Genomic DNA, 17,657 nt, shown 5'->3' on the forward strand with positions numbered 1-17,657 from the left:
AATTACGTAGAAACCAGGACACAATATCAAGTCTACCCCTCCACCCCCTAAATCCTTCCAATTCGCCTGCTTGGTAGCAGGAGTTAAACAAGGGTTATTTTAACATCTCCAGTGACTGACACATAGGAAGAGCTCCACCAAGGTCCTTTTTTCTCCCTTCTCTCAATATAGATTAGCTGAATTAATAGTTGCTGGTTGATGACTTACAGCAAATCTTCCCTTGGTGTGACTTGATTTAACTGAACTGATTGTGAGTGTATTTGCTTGTTGAGAAAATTAAATCTGATTACAAAAAAGCTTAAAAATTTTTTTTAACCAACAGCTTTACTGATAGGTTGTAAATGACATAATCTGAAAGGCAGGGCTAGTTTCATGGGCGTGTAACCTGTGCAGTAGACCAGGTCCCTGTCTCAGAAGGACGTTGCACTTGGTTTAATTCCCCACTTGGTTTAATTATTTCCTGTGCCACATTGTTAATAATTTTTGAACAAAGGGCCCCATATTTTCATTTGGCACTGAGCCCTGCAGATTGTATGGCTGATCATGCTGAAAGGAATAGTAGGTGAAATGACTCTATAAGAACCGACATTATAAATATAAATGCCAGAATCTGTCCTGTGGCCCAGGCTCATTTTACCATAGTGACCTGTGGACTGAACCTTTGGACCTGTGGATCGATTGGGACTCCGCCTGAAGATAATGTTTATCTAATCAAAATAATGTTTTTATTCTGAGAAAGCATTGAAGTGAAAGATTCTTTTTACTTTCTACCATTTTAAAATATAAATCACTGAAAAGTGAATTTTCTTCAAACTAAGTTTCACAACTAAGATAGAATACCCAGGTTTGCAAGTAATTTGGAACTGATAGGAAATATTTGAAGAAAGTTAAAGGGTGTTTATTTAAAAAATTGATTTGCTGTGGGGTGCAGACTAGTTAATGACTGTGAACATGAAGTCTTTCACTAAGCGGTTTTTGTGTTAATGCAGTATGATAATAACTAGAGCTAAAATTTCTTTTACTCAGTATAAATAAAATTATAATAGACCCAATAAATTTGTTTCTTCTTTAAAATATTTTATATATATGCATGAAAGCAAAGTAAGCTGAAATCAGAAATTAAGGTTGATTCTAATAATGAAACTAGTAGTAAAAAATGGATGAAGAAATAGTTCAAAAATTATCTGTAAGTACGTGGCTGAGAAGATTTAGGGACTCTCAGTTTGAACTAAACTAAGTAGTATGTAATCTTAGGGAGGTGATAAAGAGATGTAATGAAAGTGAGAAAAACTCAACTCTGCTTAAGGCCTGTGGGAAGGGAGATAATTTTTAGAGAGCCTAGAAAGGGCACCATACCTGAAGAATGGTATAATCTATTGGAAATCAGCACTGTACTACTTGAGAAATTTTCCTGTGGCTTTTCCACAGACTCGATTAGGGTTTCTTACTTGGCTCTACTGACATTTAGGGCCAAATAATTCTTTGCTGTGGGGAGCTATCTTGTGCACTGTAGGATGCTTAGCAGCACTCCTGCCCTCTACCTGCTAAATACCAATAGCACTTCCTCCTCTCCCCCTACCCTCAAGCTGTGACAGCCAATGTCTCTAGGTATTGCCAAATGTCCGCTGCAGGTCCGGGGAACTGCCCCCTTTTGAGAATCTCTGGCCTAGATAAACATTCTTCAAAACTCTGTTCTAATTCTATTCTTATCTAGTGACATTTCAGAAAAGAATAGCCTCCATTGTTATTTAATAAATCAGAAACTTAGGTTTAGGTTATTATTAGGTTAATTATGCATTAGTCTCTGCGGAATCTGATTGGGGTGATTCATTCTCTGAGACTGGTCACCCCTGAATGTGATATTCACCTTATAAAATTGAGTTTTTGAATGTGTGCCCCTGAGGACCAGATTTTGGATAATGGGGACTCAACCCAGTACTGCAAATTTATAGCCCTGTTCCAGAGTCCCATCTTGACTTTGTGATCTTAATTCTAAACACAGAGCGCAGTAGAATGAGTACAGACAGGCCTTAGCAAAGACTAAGTCTCACACTTATTAACAGATGTCCAAGTTTTACAGATTCATTTCCACTTTATTTCCCAATTTTTTTAACTTTCTTAAATCCTAAGTCCCATATTTCTTTTCTATCATAGATTCATAGTATCTGTTGCTTCTTATTTGTCTCAAAAAGATCAAAAGTGACATACAGATGGCCAACAGGAACGTGAAAAGGTGCTCAACATCACTAACCATCAGGGAAATGCAAATCAAAACCACAATGAGTATCACCTTACCCCTGTTAGAATTGCTACTATAAAGAAGACAAGAAATAAGAAGTGTTGGGAAGGATATAGAGAAAAGGGAACCCTTGTGCACTGCTAGTGGGAATGTAAATTGGTGCAACCACTATGGAAAACAGTGTAGAAGTTCCTAAAAAAATTAAAAATACAACTACCATATGATCCAGCAATTCTATTCCTCAGTATTTATCCCAAGAAAATGAAAACACTAACTCAAAAAGACATATGCACCCCAATGTTCACTGCAGCATTATTTTTAATAGCCAAGACATAGAAACAACCTAATTGTCCACTGATAAATGAATAAATAAAGAAAATGTGGTGTGTATAGAATGAAATATTATTCAGGCATAAAAAAGAAGGAAAGCTTGCCATTTGCAACAACATGGATGGACATTGAGGGCATTACACTAAGTGTAATGAATCAGACAGAGAAAGACAAATATGATATGATGTCACTTATATGTAGATGCTGTAGGGAAGAAAGAACTATTCCTCTACCCTCTAGGTCCTTCTGGTTGGTCTAAAAATTAAAATGACATGAGACAGAATAACAGGAGAAAATAAAACAAAGTTTAATAACATGTATATGTGGGCTAAACCCAGGAAAACCAAGTAATTCGCCACGATGGCCAAAGTCATCACCTTAAATACCATCTTCAGCTAAAGACAAAGGAGCATGTTGGGTGTAGTGGTTTGGGACTTCAAAGGGGAGGGCAATTCACACAGAGATGGAAAAGCAAATGTTTGGTAAACAAATGTTTGCTGGGCCATCTATAGACAATGTGACAGGAGAGAGAGAGAGAGAGAGAGAACTTTGATGAAAACAGGCTTAGCAAGGATCCTCCCAGTCTGTCATCCTAGAGTTATCTATGGTGATGGCCTGTCCTGGGACAGGGCTTCTACCTTAAATTCTTTTGGGCAGCTAGGGGAAAGGTCTTCTGTCCTTGAAAATAATCAAGCCAAAGAGAAACATTTTGGGGTGACTAAATCTGATCCCCTACAATGCTAAAAAAACAAAACAAAAACAAAAGACTCTGAGCTCATAGATACAGATGAGAGGTTGCCAGAGGCCAGGGTAGTGGGGGAGGTATGGGCAAAATGGATGATGGTGATCAAAAGATACAAACTTCCAGTTATAAAATTAAAAAATCCTGGGAGGTGGTTCGAGAGGGCAATGTAGAAAGATCCTGAACTTGTTTCCTGCCACGGAGACATTAAATCTATAGCTACACATGGAACAATTTCCTCTGAAAGACCTGAAAACTGGTTGAGCAGCTGCTTCACATCTGCACACAAGAAGAAGGCCACATGCAGGTGGGAGAGGCTGAGATGCAGACCACCACAAACCCCACCCCAGCATAGGGACCCACAATCCGGAGGGAACTCACAAACCCAGAGCTTCTCCGTGAGGAGCAAAGAGTTTGTACCCCATGTCAGGCACCCCAACTTTTAAGACCTGCACCTCAGAAAGGAGGCCCCCAACAGGGCCCGCATCTGCAACACACAAAGAGCTGGAGGAGCTAAGAAATGGGCCCTGAAAGGGCTCCCAGGAGGACTCACTTGCCCCAAGGTGCAGAAGCAGCCCTTTCTAAAGTGCACAGACTTTGTGTGAAAGAGATGCGTTTTAATCTTAAAGCATCACAGCCAGAGGGGCAGGGGCCTGTTGGCATTCTCCCCAGGACCGAGACTCTGGTGGGTGCCAGTTTTGCACTCTCCCAGGGCCTAGCTAAACCTGGAGGGCGCCATTTTTCCTTTGTTTTTTTCTCTCTCTCTGCAGCCACCGTCTTCACACTCTCTGCCACACCCATAGCACCAGTAACTACTGAAGGGGAGCTTTTACAAAGGTCTAGTGGCCTGGTTTTTGTGGCTGCAGCCCAGGGGATGCCCTGCAGCCCCATGATCACCTGGCTCTGGAGGCCACAGTGCCAGACTCCCACCCCCAGGGCACTGCATAGAAAGAGACTGAAATACACCCCCAGCTTTGGCCTGAAGGGCAGGCTGCATTTCTGTTCTCATCTCTTTCTAAAGATCTCAACATCCCCAAGTTAATACCACCTTCTCCTTGCCTGTCTTTCACTGGTTTCAAAGAGTCATAAAGTAAAAATTAGGTATTCCCACTTTCGTGATTTCAATTAGATTCATCCCAATTTTTAATAAATTTTAATTATATTATATATAATAATTATATTAATATAAAATATTTCAGAAATAGAACACAGGAGCTATAGAATAGCGCAAAAAGAAAATTAAATCACCAATAATCCTACTATTTAAGAGAGAATTTAATTTAATTTCTCTGATAGGTCATTTGTTCATTTAAGGTTCAAAAATACTTGCCTGTGAAACTTTTTGTGCTGACAATTTTTTTGCAAGCAGCAGTGAAACTTTTTTCACTTTCTAAAATGATTATTTAGATTTCTAAATTCCTTTTTGGTAAATTTTGGCAGTTTCTGTTTTCCAAAAAAAGTAATCTATTTTATCCAGATTTTATATTTTTTGTAGCATTTTCTTTAAAAAAATAAAAATTTCCATACCTGCAGTTATCACACTTTTCCCCTTGTTTGTGTTGAGTGTGTTCTTTCTTTTTTTTGCTTGATTCTTTCATTCAGAGGTGATTTTTTTCAGTTGGCCTTTTCAAAGAACAATTTTTAGATTTACATATGAGTTTTTAAAATGTAAATTTAAGGTACATTCCTATGAGAGGAATTGTTGGGTCAACTGTTTTGGATATTTTTACTGTTCTTGAAATATATTACCAAATTTCTTTCTAGAGAGTTTGTAAGACTCAAAATGTGCCATGTTTTTTTTACCTTTATTTCTCCCTTTCACAAACTGGGTCATAATTGTCAATAAAGTTGGAAAAAATAAAAATAAATAAAAAGCATGCTAGGGTCATATTATATGTATTGTTCTAAAACTACTCCATCTTTTACTTTTTCATAGCTGTAAAGTGTTTTGTTCTGTGGGTGTACCATATTTTATTTAGTCAATGCCTTATTCTGGTTAATGCTACATAAAAAACTACTCTACAACTTAGTCATGAGAAATACCATTTTGCTATGCTCACTCTGTGGGTTAGGAAATCAGATAGAGCACAGTGGGGATGACTTGTCTCTGATACATGATGTCTGGGACCTCGGTTGTGGAGACCCAACAGCTGGGATGAATTAACAACTGAGGAATGCAATCATCGGTAGATATTTTCACTCACATACCTCGTGGTTGATGTTGGCTCTTGTCTAGAGCACCTACCCCTCCATGTGGTCTGAGCTTCCTCACAATATGGCAGCTTGAGGATAGTTTCACTTTTTACATGGTGGCTGAGAGCTCTAAATGTGAATGTCCCAAGAGAACCTTGCAGAAGCTACATAGGCTTCTCTGGCCTAGCCTTGGAAGTACTCATAATGTCACTTCTGTTGGACTCCATCGGTCATAGTTGTCACAAGTCTACCTAGATTTCAGGAAAGGAGACATAGACCTCATATCTTGGTGGGAGAAGTGTCAAAGAATTTGTGGATGTATTTTAAAAGCACTACACCTGTTGTGAACATTCAGACCATTTCGGGATTTGTTCACAACAACCATGCAGCAGTATGAATGTGAACATACATATATCTGGGTGCACACAGCAAGGATGCCCACGGGGTGTATTTACCATAAGTAGAATTGCTGCTCCACAGGGTATGCATGTGTAGAATTTTGATAAATCTACCTAATATCCTTCCCACAAGGTTTTGCCAAATTTACGTGCCCTCTAGCATATGAAAGAAACTATTTCCTTATCCCTTTTCTAACACTAACCTGTATTTTAACATATTTCCAAGATAAAAATATTTTTCTACCAAGGAATTTTTAATAGATAAACAATTTTCCATGTAATATATTTTACCACTCTTGTATTGTTTGGGTGTTTAGATTGTTCCTAATTTTTCATTATTATAAAAAATTTGATGATGCATATTCTTATAAGTAAAGCTTTGCCTACTTTCTTCATTATTTCCTAAGGACACAGTCTTAGAAGTGGAATTGCTAAGTGAAAATTTATTCTCCTTTTTAAGCCTCCTGATACATATTGCCAAAATAGAATATTTATGCCATTTTATATTTCCATCAACATGTCCTATTCTCTTTTTCTGCTCCTTTCATTAGGAAGGTTCTTCAACAGTGGGACGCTTTGCATTTTGTAATGTATAACCTGAAGCACATTTCACTACAAATTTCCAATATGAACTCAGAAATCACATAGAATAACTCTCTAGGTATGATTCTTTAGGAGTGGGATGTTTTGATGAATGCAGTATCTCTTTGATGCATACCATGTATTAAAGAAAATAGAAAACTCAGTACCTGGACTGTACCACCTGTCATCATCTTCCTGCCCCCACTATAGTTGCATTTACAGAATGATGCTTTGGCATTATTTTCTTATATAAATAGTTGAAATGAAAACATGTAACATTTGAAATGGCTCCATATAGTATTTATAAAGCAGTTCAATACCCTCTTACAAAGTCTCCTTTAAGTATTTCTCTTAGCACTAAGGATCTGGATAAAAGTTTGTTTTTCCCAAAACACTAGTACACTTCTGTCCATCAGTGAGAGCTATGTCTTGTACTTCCTTCTTTGTCCTGATTTTTAGGATGATCAGAACTAAGTTTTACCCAGTTACTATAACATTGTTCACTTTAATTAAGATTTTTTTAAATATAACATTTTTCTCTTCCTTTATTTCTTATTTTTCTCTCTTTTTTGGGAATGCTTAGCGCTTCCTGCAATTAATCTACCTTGAATCATTTTTAGAAGATGAAGAGGGAAGGTCAAATTATAAATTAATTGATAAAAATTATATCTTTCATTAGTAATATAGATGATTTGAGGGTTGAGCTAAATATATATTAATTTTTTGTGTATGCATTAGAAGCAGTTTAAAAATTAGCATGTGAGTTATATTAACCTTTCTGTGCCTGGCAAAAGATAGAAATTTGGGAGTAATCAAAGGCTTTATTTTAGATTTAATCTAATTTTGTTTTTATAAAGTATATTTAATGAAATATCTAATGGATTCTTTTATAACAGAACTAGCTATAAATTAGAGTTTTGCACATTTTAACATTTTGCATTTATAAAGACGACAGATCAAGCAACTGTAAGTTGACATTCAGAAATAATCTGTGTCTCTGATTCTATACTTTTGAAACATTACTGTGTTTGGGATCTTGTCTTTCTATTATTAAATGTTTGCTTTGATATGTTACATGGAAGACTGGTCAGATTTCCAAATATCATGGGAAAATAGGATCCACGTCTCATAGTGACATGTACATTTATTTTTCTACTGAGTTAATTCGATGTCCCTTCCACAAATGTTTTATGAACTGTGTAAAATCAGTTCTGACTTTAGCTAATTAAACAGTAATTCCCTTCTCAAAAATGTTGTTTCAAGAAATGAGACAATTAGAATAAAAGTTACCCATGACTTTAGCAATGAGTCATTTCAAAGAGTTTGAAGTTTATTCAGTCACTTCTTCATTCATTCAATGAATATTTATCTACTTCCTTCTCTGTACCACTTATGATTCTTGGGATAAACTGATGAACCAAGCAGGCAAGATTCCTGATCTCATGAAACTTACATTCTAGAAGGAGGAGACAGAAAATAAAACAAAAATAAATAAGTACACAAATGAGAAAATTTCAGTTAGTTGTACATGCTAATCAGAGAATTAAGTAGGGGAGATAGTAGTAAGCCTCTACCTGAGAAGCATTGGTCAGAGAAGGGCTTCCAAGGAGACTAAATCTTAGCCAAGATCAGACTGAGAAGAATGGTCCAGTTCCGTAAAGATCAGGGGAAGACCATTCTAGGTTGAGGGTGAGGCTAGTGGAAGGACCCTGAGCTTGGACTTGGTGTCCTTGAGTAAAAGAAAGAAGGCTAACAGGGCAGATGTTAATAATAATGGTGTTCACTAATAATTGTGAACACTTCTATAGTGTTTGCTATGGGCAGGTACTGTTCTTAGTGCTTTACGTGCGTTAACTCATGAGGTTATGAGAGTGGTACTTTTCTGTTTATGTTTCTGTAGATGAGGAAACTGAAACACGGAGAACTTCTTTAACATGGAACCAAAGAGCTAGTAAGTGACAGGGCTGGGATTAGTTCCCATTAGTTGGGATCTAGAGTTTGAGTGCTTAACCATTAATCCATACCGCCTCTGAATAACAGTCAGGAGGAAGATATTGATGCTCAACTTTATTTTTGCTATCAAAGCATTCTAGATTGAATGAATCAATGTTATCTTCAAGTTATAACTATGAAAACAATAAGCAATTGATTTTAGAAATATAAAACATAGGTGTAAGGACATGACTTTATTTTGCATCACTAGGCAAAGTAAACTCATTTACCATACTTTCTGGATCTCTACTTATACCATTATCCATTCATCCATTCTTTTATCTACCAATGATTATTGTTTACCTACCAGATACCAGGCACTTTTCTGGATACTGGAAATACAGAAATGGGCAAATCCAAGTTTATGCTCATGGAGCCAAATTTTTCTAAAATCATGAAAAAATATTATTATATCTCAGTAAAGCAAACCTTTATACAGTATACTAATTCATCAGAATCAAGTGTTTTTGGATAAAGTTAATTTGGTCTTTACATGTTACAAACTGATTCACAAGAGGATAAACGACTTGAGTCAAGGCATTGGCACAGCTGGAAAAAAAGTTTAAGGTTAGATAGCTATGACTCCAAGTCATCTGGTTCCAACCCAAACACTGAGTGAATTTAATTCCTTGGAGCAGACCAACATCTGCAAGAGAGGCAACATCTGTCCCACAGACTGGAATCTGATAAGTGTTTGTAAACGACCATTGCTTTCAGTCCAGACTAGCTCAGTTGAACTTGAGAATAGCCGATATCTCCTGATTCTTATTAAATTCTGGTCCTTTCCAATCTACCTCCTACTAAGTTAACCTGGAAGTAAGAAATGTTATATAAACACTCTAGAAGCATTATGTTGTGAGTAGGACACAACAGTTATGAGCCAGATTGAAAAATGTTTTTATTGGAATCAATAAGGGAAAGAGAGAGAAGATTTTTTTGAAATATGAGTAAAATGAGTTAGTGGATAATAAGAATAATATGAGAATAAACTATGTGAATAAGAGAGATTTTTATAGACCAGAACTTGATTCAAAATGAAAGGAATGGAAGAAAATGCCAAGATCATTTTGAACTTATTGGAAATGGTAAGGAAAATAGTGATAATTTTATTATTATATTTGGATTGCTTGGTATACAGAAGGTCATTCTTGCAATACTGCCAGATTTCTGGAATTTTTGTAAACAAGTTATATAAAACCATAGACTAGGATTTTCAGGAATACACTTAGGTGAAGTCAAAGCTCACGTAAGAATTTATATCTCACTTTAAACTCTACCATCACTTGACAAAACTTGGTTAACAAATGGACTTTCTTTATAAATTTTGTCCCACATTTCTGAAAGTGTTGTTGAGAAACTTCAATTCCATAGGGTATTATTTAGATTCATGTTTTTGTGATTAAAGGTGGGAATGGTGGGTTAAACACAAAACTTCACTGAATCTTTAAGGTGCTAGTGTGCTTCCTGAATCTCCCCTTGGGGGATAGAGTACCGTATTGGTCTTAGAACATTCTGATAGATTTGTGGTGTCATCTGGAATACAATTTGGGAAATATCCATCTAGTTCACTGTTGGTCACGTTCCCTTTGCATCAGACACCATCATAATCTTTGTTTGTTAATAAAGTCCTTACCTGTTCATGTTTCCTTAATGGCTATCTTAGGTCTCAATACTATGGTATCCTCAGTTTCTCAAACAAAAAACTCCAAGCAATTTTATATTTGATTGCTTTTTATTCTACCTCTCCAGTCAGTTGACAAGTCCTAATGCTTTTTCTTCACAAAATTTCACAAATACTTCTCACTTTTTATCTTTCTGGGTTTACATCCTCCTGTGGAGGTTTGATCAACACGTGCCTAGGCTATGTCATTCCCTTCCACAAGCCTGGCTGCTCTCCAAGGAAATTCTTATTACTGATGAAGGTGTCACCCCTTGCTCCTCTTTTGACCATGTTGCCTCATTGGTTTTCTTAGAGGAAATACCGATTACCTCATGGTACTGTTAAATGTAATTTTTAAAAAGTTATGTGCAGGATGCTTATACAAATAAAAAGTGCACATAAATCAAAGATTTTATTCAACTCATTAATTAAGTGAGAGACCAGTAAGGTGTTAAAACTAGTTCAAATGGGGACTTGAGTTACAGAGATTTATATTCTCTGCTACATAGAATTAACTTGCATCACTATGAATAAGAATCATTTGCATTGCTATTAACTGGAATCATTTGCATTGCTGTAAGTTTTCTATAACTTAACCTCTACTGTTAACAGAGTTGTGAAGTAGCCTAGTCAATAGAACATCACAGATGCACATCCCATGGAGTCAGATAATACCCAGAGAGTTCTTTAGACAGTGCCGGATCCCCACTGACGGGACTCCTGGTAATTGCCTGTTTCCAAGTATTGGGAAATTTTTCTCAGCAGTAAATAATTGTCTCTGACAGTATATATTTAATCAGTGTGCTCGGTACTTTGTCCCTATAGTGGTGTCATATGTCTGGGCTTGGTAACTTCTAGGGATAAGGAATCGTGTGGGTTTAGCTTGCCAGGTGAAGCTTGCAAGAAGAAAAGCTTTTCTAGTGAAACAAAATTAAAAATAAATTTCCATTTGGATGTAAATAGTCTGTGATTTTAACCTTCTAACAGTGCCCCACTTCCCGTTCCCTAGCTCCTGAAATACTGAGCCAAGTGGACAGTCCCCTGATAATTACTGCATATGTGAGATGACTGTAGAGGTGTGTGTGCAGTCTGTGATCTTGAATGATTTCTCTGTGAGTAAGGGTAGCTGATCCTTTCAAAGATTTAACCCACATATTTGGGCTCTTTTAGTACCACTCTTTAAAATGGGCATAATTCAGTCATACTGGGAATACTTGTTCAAATCAAATAAACAAACGAAAACCTCTACTAAGCTATTGGATGCTTTCTTCTTTTAGTGAAAGAGATCAGGTTCTTTCAGAAAGCAAATACCCTTGGGAGGCTGGGTTGTTTATGCATTAATCAGTCCTTTAGCCAGTGCCTCTGAAACTGCCTGGTGAATCACTATGCATATACAACTTCCAATGTCATGGACCAGTATAATGAAAATGAATTTCTAATAAAGTGAAATGAAAAAGCCACAAAGGCAAAAATACAAGTTCTGATTTTTAATTATTAGATTCAACAGATATAAATTACATTTCAGGAAATACAATCAGAACAACCAAAGAGGACAAAATAAAATAATTATTAAAAATGTTGTTTCTTGAATGTGTTCCTATAAGTGAATAATAGAGAGAATCACTAGTAATTTTTTTTATTCCACAATCATAGGTAAACTAAGGCTTGAATGAAATAGTGATTCCCACATGTAAAACGCATACATGCATACTTTGAATGAACATGATGCATATCAATATTAAAAGTTTCAATGTGACAAATGAGTTTTCTTCTTGTGTGTTACTTTATCTAATCTAAGATGGATTGATAACCATGTTACCCACATGTTGGACGTTAATGGACATCTAAACTGGTTTTATGTTTTGTTTTAATAGCACCACAGTGGAGAAACCAGTCTCATGGAGGTATATCGCAAGAGTGGTAGAAAAAATTTTAAAGGAATTTCGGCAAGTTTGGGATAATCATTTTTGGGTAACATTTTATTATGACATAATTTAAAAGTTATAGAATAATTGCAAAAATAATTCAAGGAACTCCTGTACATTCTTTACGCCTTTTGCTCTATCAAAGCCACTTAATACTTCAATTCTGAAATAACCTAGTAGAATTATCAAAATCAGAAAATTAGCATTGATATAGCACTATTATCTAATCCACAGTTCATATTTAAATTTTGTCAATTTTCCCTTTGATTATTCAGTGTGTGTGTGTTTGTGTGTGTGTGTGTGCATTCTACCCCTCCCAGTCCAGGACAACACATTTAGTTGCCACATCTCTTTAGTCTTCTTTAGTCTGGAACAATTCCTCAGGTTTTCTTTGTCTTTTTTGACCTTGATATTTTTGAAGAATACAAGCCAGTTAGTGTCAGAATATCCTTTAATTTGGATTTTGTTAATGATATTCAGGCTTTTTTCTTGTTCTTGTTTTTTGGCAGAACTAATTCTGAAATAAGTTGTATCCTCAGTGCATCATTTCAGGAGACACGTAGTGTTTGTTTATTCCAATACTGGTGATTAATGTTGATCCCTTGGTTAAGTTGGCGTTCACCAAGTTTCTCCATTATAAAGTTAACAGTTTTACTTTGGCATTTAAGAAATAATTTATGCTTTGAGACTATGTAAATATGATAGATTGAGTTCCTGGGGGAACAGATTCTGAGATGGAGATTAGCATGTAAAAGATTTAACAGAGAATGCTCTTGGGACAATATCTGTGGAAAGGAAGGAAAGGATGCAGGACCAGGCAGAGAGAAGTCGAATTGCAACACAGTCTCAAATGAAGCCTCAGAGGATCCCAGAAGATGTTCTGAAGATGGGACGACTCTTGAGAGCTGTCCTGAGTTGGAGCGAGAGGACTGGGCTTTTATACCTTTGTATTGATTAGGTATTGGCTGTCAGGTGCCCTGGAAAAAAGATTTGGCCTTGGGTGAGATGGGTCTCATTGGTTGGGGCAGTTTCCAAAGGCCGCTGAGGGAGAGCTGGAGGCAGGCCTGCTCACAGCACTTCCAGCAGCTGGGGTGAAAAGTCCTCAATTCCCGCACTGGGATCTGAGAGCACATCAAGCATCCACCAGAGTAGGTCTCCTCGTTCTTATCAAGCTCTTATGCACTAGTTTTAGTATTCATTGATGCTTTTGTAGCTCCATTATTTCTTCTATATTTATTAGTTGGCATTCTACTGTAAGGAAGAGCTTTCCCTTATTTATTTGTTTGTTTATTTATTCATTCATTTATTTATCTATCTCAGAATGTACTCAGGCATTTTTATTATTCAATGAATTATGTAATCCATTACTAAGATGATTTATTTTGATGCTCGAATTGTCCCAGGTTTTGCCAGCGGATCCCATTTTTTTTGACATATTTTCATCATTCTTTGAACAATTTCTTACTTTCTGGAGCAGCAAGATGTTGTAGTCTTATGCCTGCCCCAGCGCTAGAATCAGCATTTTCTCCAAGGAGGCCTGTTTTTATAAATTAAGATCTGGAAGCTAAGTGATATATCTAGTTTCTGTCCAACACCCCAGGTCTAGTCTTCCCCTCTTTCCATACTTGTAATTCTCCTTTTCATCTTCTAGCTGTCGATTGCCATTAATTTCTAATTTAATTCCCTCATAGTCAGAGAATATACTGTAAAAGATTTCAATCTTTTGAAATCTATTGAGACAATTTCATGACCCGCTGTAATGTCTATCTTAGTAAATGTTCCATGTACACTTCAAAATAATATGTATTATATGGTTGTTGATTGTTCTGTTTATAAATAATGATGAGGTCAAGTTGATTGATAATATTGTTCAGATATTGTATATCTTTACTAATTTTTTGTCTAGTTGGTCTTAAGGACGTTCCATTAATTATTCAGAAAAGGGTGTTAAAATGTACAACCATGATTGTAGATATGTCTATTTCTTTTCTTTAGTTCTGTCAGTTTTACTTGATGTATTTTAAAGCTCTGGTATTAAGCACACAAACATTTCTCTTTTTTTGAAAGTATGATTTTTTTCTGGTGAGGAAGATTGGCCCTGAGCTAACAACTGTTGCCAATCTTCCTCTTTTTTTTTTTTTAATCCTGGAAGCCCAGGTACATAGTTGTATATCCTAGTTGTGAGTCATTCTAGCTCTTCTATGTGGGACGCCACCTCAGCATGGCCTGATGAGCAGTGTGTAGGTCCACGCCCAGGATCCAAACCTGCAAACCCTGGGCTGCCGAAACAGAGCCCATGAACTTAACCACTCAGCCATGGTGCTGGCATTGAACAGAACTTTTAAATAAATGATGTTTTTATTTTACAGCTAAGCACAAAATATAATGTTTTCATTTTGCTTTAAGATTCATTTTCTGGCATTTTCCAGCAAACCACAGGCTGTCTGCATATCTGGAGCCTGATGGGTCACCAGGACAAGTCTGCAGCCATGGAGGAACCTGCGTCCACGTATCTTTCCAAGCCAGCCTACTGTGGGGAAGCTCAAAAGAAATGTGATGTCCTAGACTTCAGAGAAGAAAAGACGAGCTCATTTAGCCAACATGAAGCGGAGACATCATGAAACGTCTGCACTTCCTGTAAGACTCACCAGCTGTGTATACCAGAGGCCTGTCAGGAAAATAATTTCTCATCTTGACAATGAGGTCAGGTGCAGTCTGTGGGAGGAGACCTTGCAGAAGCCCCAGCAAGTCTGTGCATCCAGGAGACTGTAGGGTCTCCAGGCCTGCAGCATTGAAGGAGAACTTTTAAGTACTTTTGATATTACAAATACTTTAAAAATAATTGTACCTCGCAGTCCAGGTGAATCCCTGGGCCATGTTGGTGCTGGGTCTCTACACACCTGCCCCGAGCCCACTGCTGCACAATCTTCAGACTGGGTGGAGATGATCCCAGGAGCAAGTCTCTGTCTCCCACAGTCAGTTTGCAGACAGTCAGTAACTTAAGGAGATATCCACAGACAGAATCAGAAAGTGAAAAAAGGAAGGGAGAGCCTGACTGAGGCCCTGAGGGCAGACAGCCTTCCCGGGGAAAGAGAGAGTGAGGAGCCAAGAAGGATGTTCTGAGACCTCATGGAAATAGGTCGGTTGTGCTGAAGAAGCTGAGAGGTGTGGCCCTGGGGAAGTGGTTCCCATGAGCAGCCCTCAGTTTCACTCGCCTCTTTTAATGTCAATCCTGCTTCTTGTTCTGGACTGTGATGCTTTGTCATATTAAAATTATACTTTATTAAACTTTTTTGAGACATAAAATTCATTTTCTAATTAATAAATTCATATGTTTCAAAAATCAAAGCAATATAGTTAGGAATCTCACTGCTTCCTGTTTCCTCATATCCACCCCCTATAATTTATTTATAGATAGCACACTTTATTAGATTTGTGTATCCTCCCAATACTTTTTACACAAATACAAATACCTATTTATACATTTCCACTTTTATATGCAAAAGGTAACATACTACATACATTGATCTACACTTTACTTTTTCTTTGAATTAGAGATCATGCCATGTTTGTACACAAAACACTTCCTCATTTGTATGTAAGGCTGTGGAGAATCCCATTTTGTGATGCACCATAGTTTATTTAACCAGTCCTTTACTGATGGAAACTTGAGTTGTTTTCCTTGTTTCGCTGTTACAGATAACACTGCAATGAATAATCTTGGATGTATACTATTTCATACATTTGCAATCTTATCATGGGGTTTATAACGTATGTGGATGTAATCTTACTGATGACAAGAGGTAAAAGGATGAGGAGTGGGGAAATAGAACTATACCATTACAAAATTCCTACTTTTTTTTATAAAGTGATATAATATTAAATCAAGGTATACTGTGATAAATTAAGGATGTATATTGCAATTGCTAAAGAAATCACTTAAAAAGTACAAAGAGGTAAAACTAAAAGATAAACAAAATCTAGCTAAGCATAAGCATGAAAGAAAAGATCTGGGCCACTAGTTAGAAACATAAAATGGGAGGGAAAGGTATTCACATTGTCAATAAAATACCTAAGAATAAGCTTGATCATAAATTTGTGGAACTTACACAAGGAGAAAATACAAAATACAAAACATTATGGAGACTATCTTCCTGAGAAGAAAAACAGATAATTAAAAAATGTAAATTCCTTCCTAATTGACTGACAAGTTTTGTGTAATGCCCATCAAAATTCCAAAGTTATTCTTACAGATCTTGGCAAGTGATTCGAGATTCATCTGGAAGAATAAGAATTAAAAATATATCACAATTAAAAAAACCTGAAAACACAAGATGGATTATTAGCTAGGTACATGGATGGTTAGAGAGGGGTAAAGTGAACATAGTAATATGTAAATTGTAGAAGCCACGTGATGCCTATAGGATGCTTGGTGTACAATTCTTTCAACTGCTTTTGATCTTTGAAAATTTCCTAAACAAAATGGGAAAAAATCTGTCATAGCTCCCTATTTTTATTACATCAAGTCCGAATGCCTCTGCCTGACTTTTAAAGCTCAGAATTAAAAAGTTGTGCCATAACTGTCCAACTTTATTTTCCACTGCTCCCTATCAAGCGCTGTGCTGTAACCAAGCTAATTTCCTCGCTGTCGCTCACTCCTGCTACGCTCATTTTCTCTCTCACACTTTTGCTGCTGCTGTTTCTCCTGCCTACGATGCCCTGGAATCCCCTCTTCACCCATCCCAATCTTACCAGTCTTCCATCCAGGTCCTGCTGGATGCAGCCCTCACTCTGGTCCATAAACTCTGAACTCCTGCCATCTTTACAATTTAATGCAGACTCTATTTGCATTGTTCACTTTGTTTACATTGTTCACTTGTAAGTCCTGTGTTTTAAGTCTGATTGTACATAATCATGAACGTGTCCTGATGCTTCTTTGTGTTAGTCAGCATCTAGCATAACGCTAAGTAGTAAATGATCGATTAATAATCGTGACTTGTCTGATGGATGAGCAATAACCATAATCATGAATTCAATCATTGAAAGAATCAGTTTCGTTTGTACTGCTCAGTGGCACAGTCCCTGGCATGGTTATGGTGTCTGGCTCATGGAAGATTTTCAGCAACTTTAGGATAAATAAACGTTTTTTCTCTTTCTCTGCCCTTTCTCTATCTGAATGTCTGTGTTTCTACACGTTATGCTTACTGCATAGGCCAGTCTTCCAGTTGCCCTATATTACACAAGCATAAACAAACAAACAAGCAAGAAAGTCACTCATTCACTAGGAACTTAGTGAAATTTCAACATCGAAAGTACTTTCAGCACTTGTGTCTAGAAGGGAAGATTGCCTGTGGCTGCTATGAAATGAAGGGCAGATTATGTATTAGTTCCCTATTGCTGATGTAACCAATTATCACCAACTTAGTGGCTTAAACAACACGGATTTATGATCTTCCCGTTCTAGAGGTCAGACATCCACAATGAGTCTTCCAGGGCTAAAATCAAGGTGTTAGCGGGGCTGCGTTCATTCTGGAGGCCCTAATTGGACCCAGATCTTGCACAGTTGGGAAGAGCAAGGAAGCCAGTGTGGCTAGGC

This window comes from Equus quagga, chromosome 6 (assembly GCF_021613505.1).
Source record: "Equus quagga isolate Etosha38 chromosome 6, UCLA_HA_Equagga_1.0, whole genome shotgun sequence".
NCBI classification, from domain to species: domain Eukaryota; kingdom Metazoa; phylum Chordata; class Mammalia; order Perissodactyla; family Equidae; genus Equus; species Equus quagga.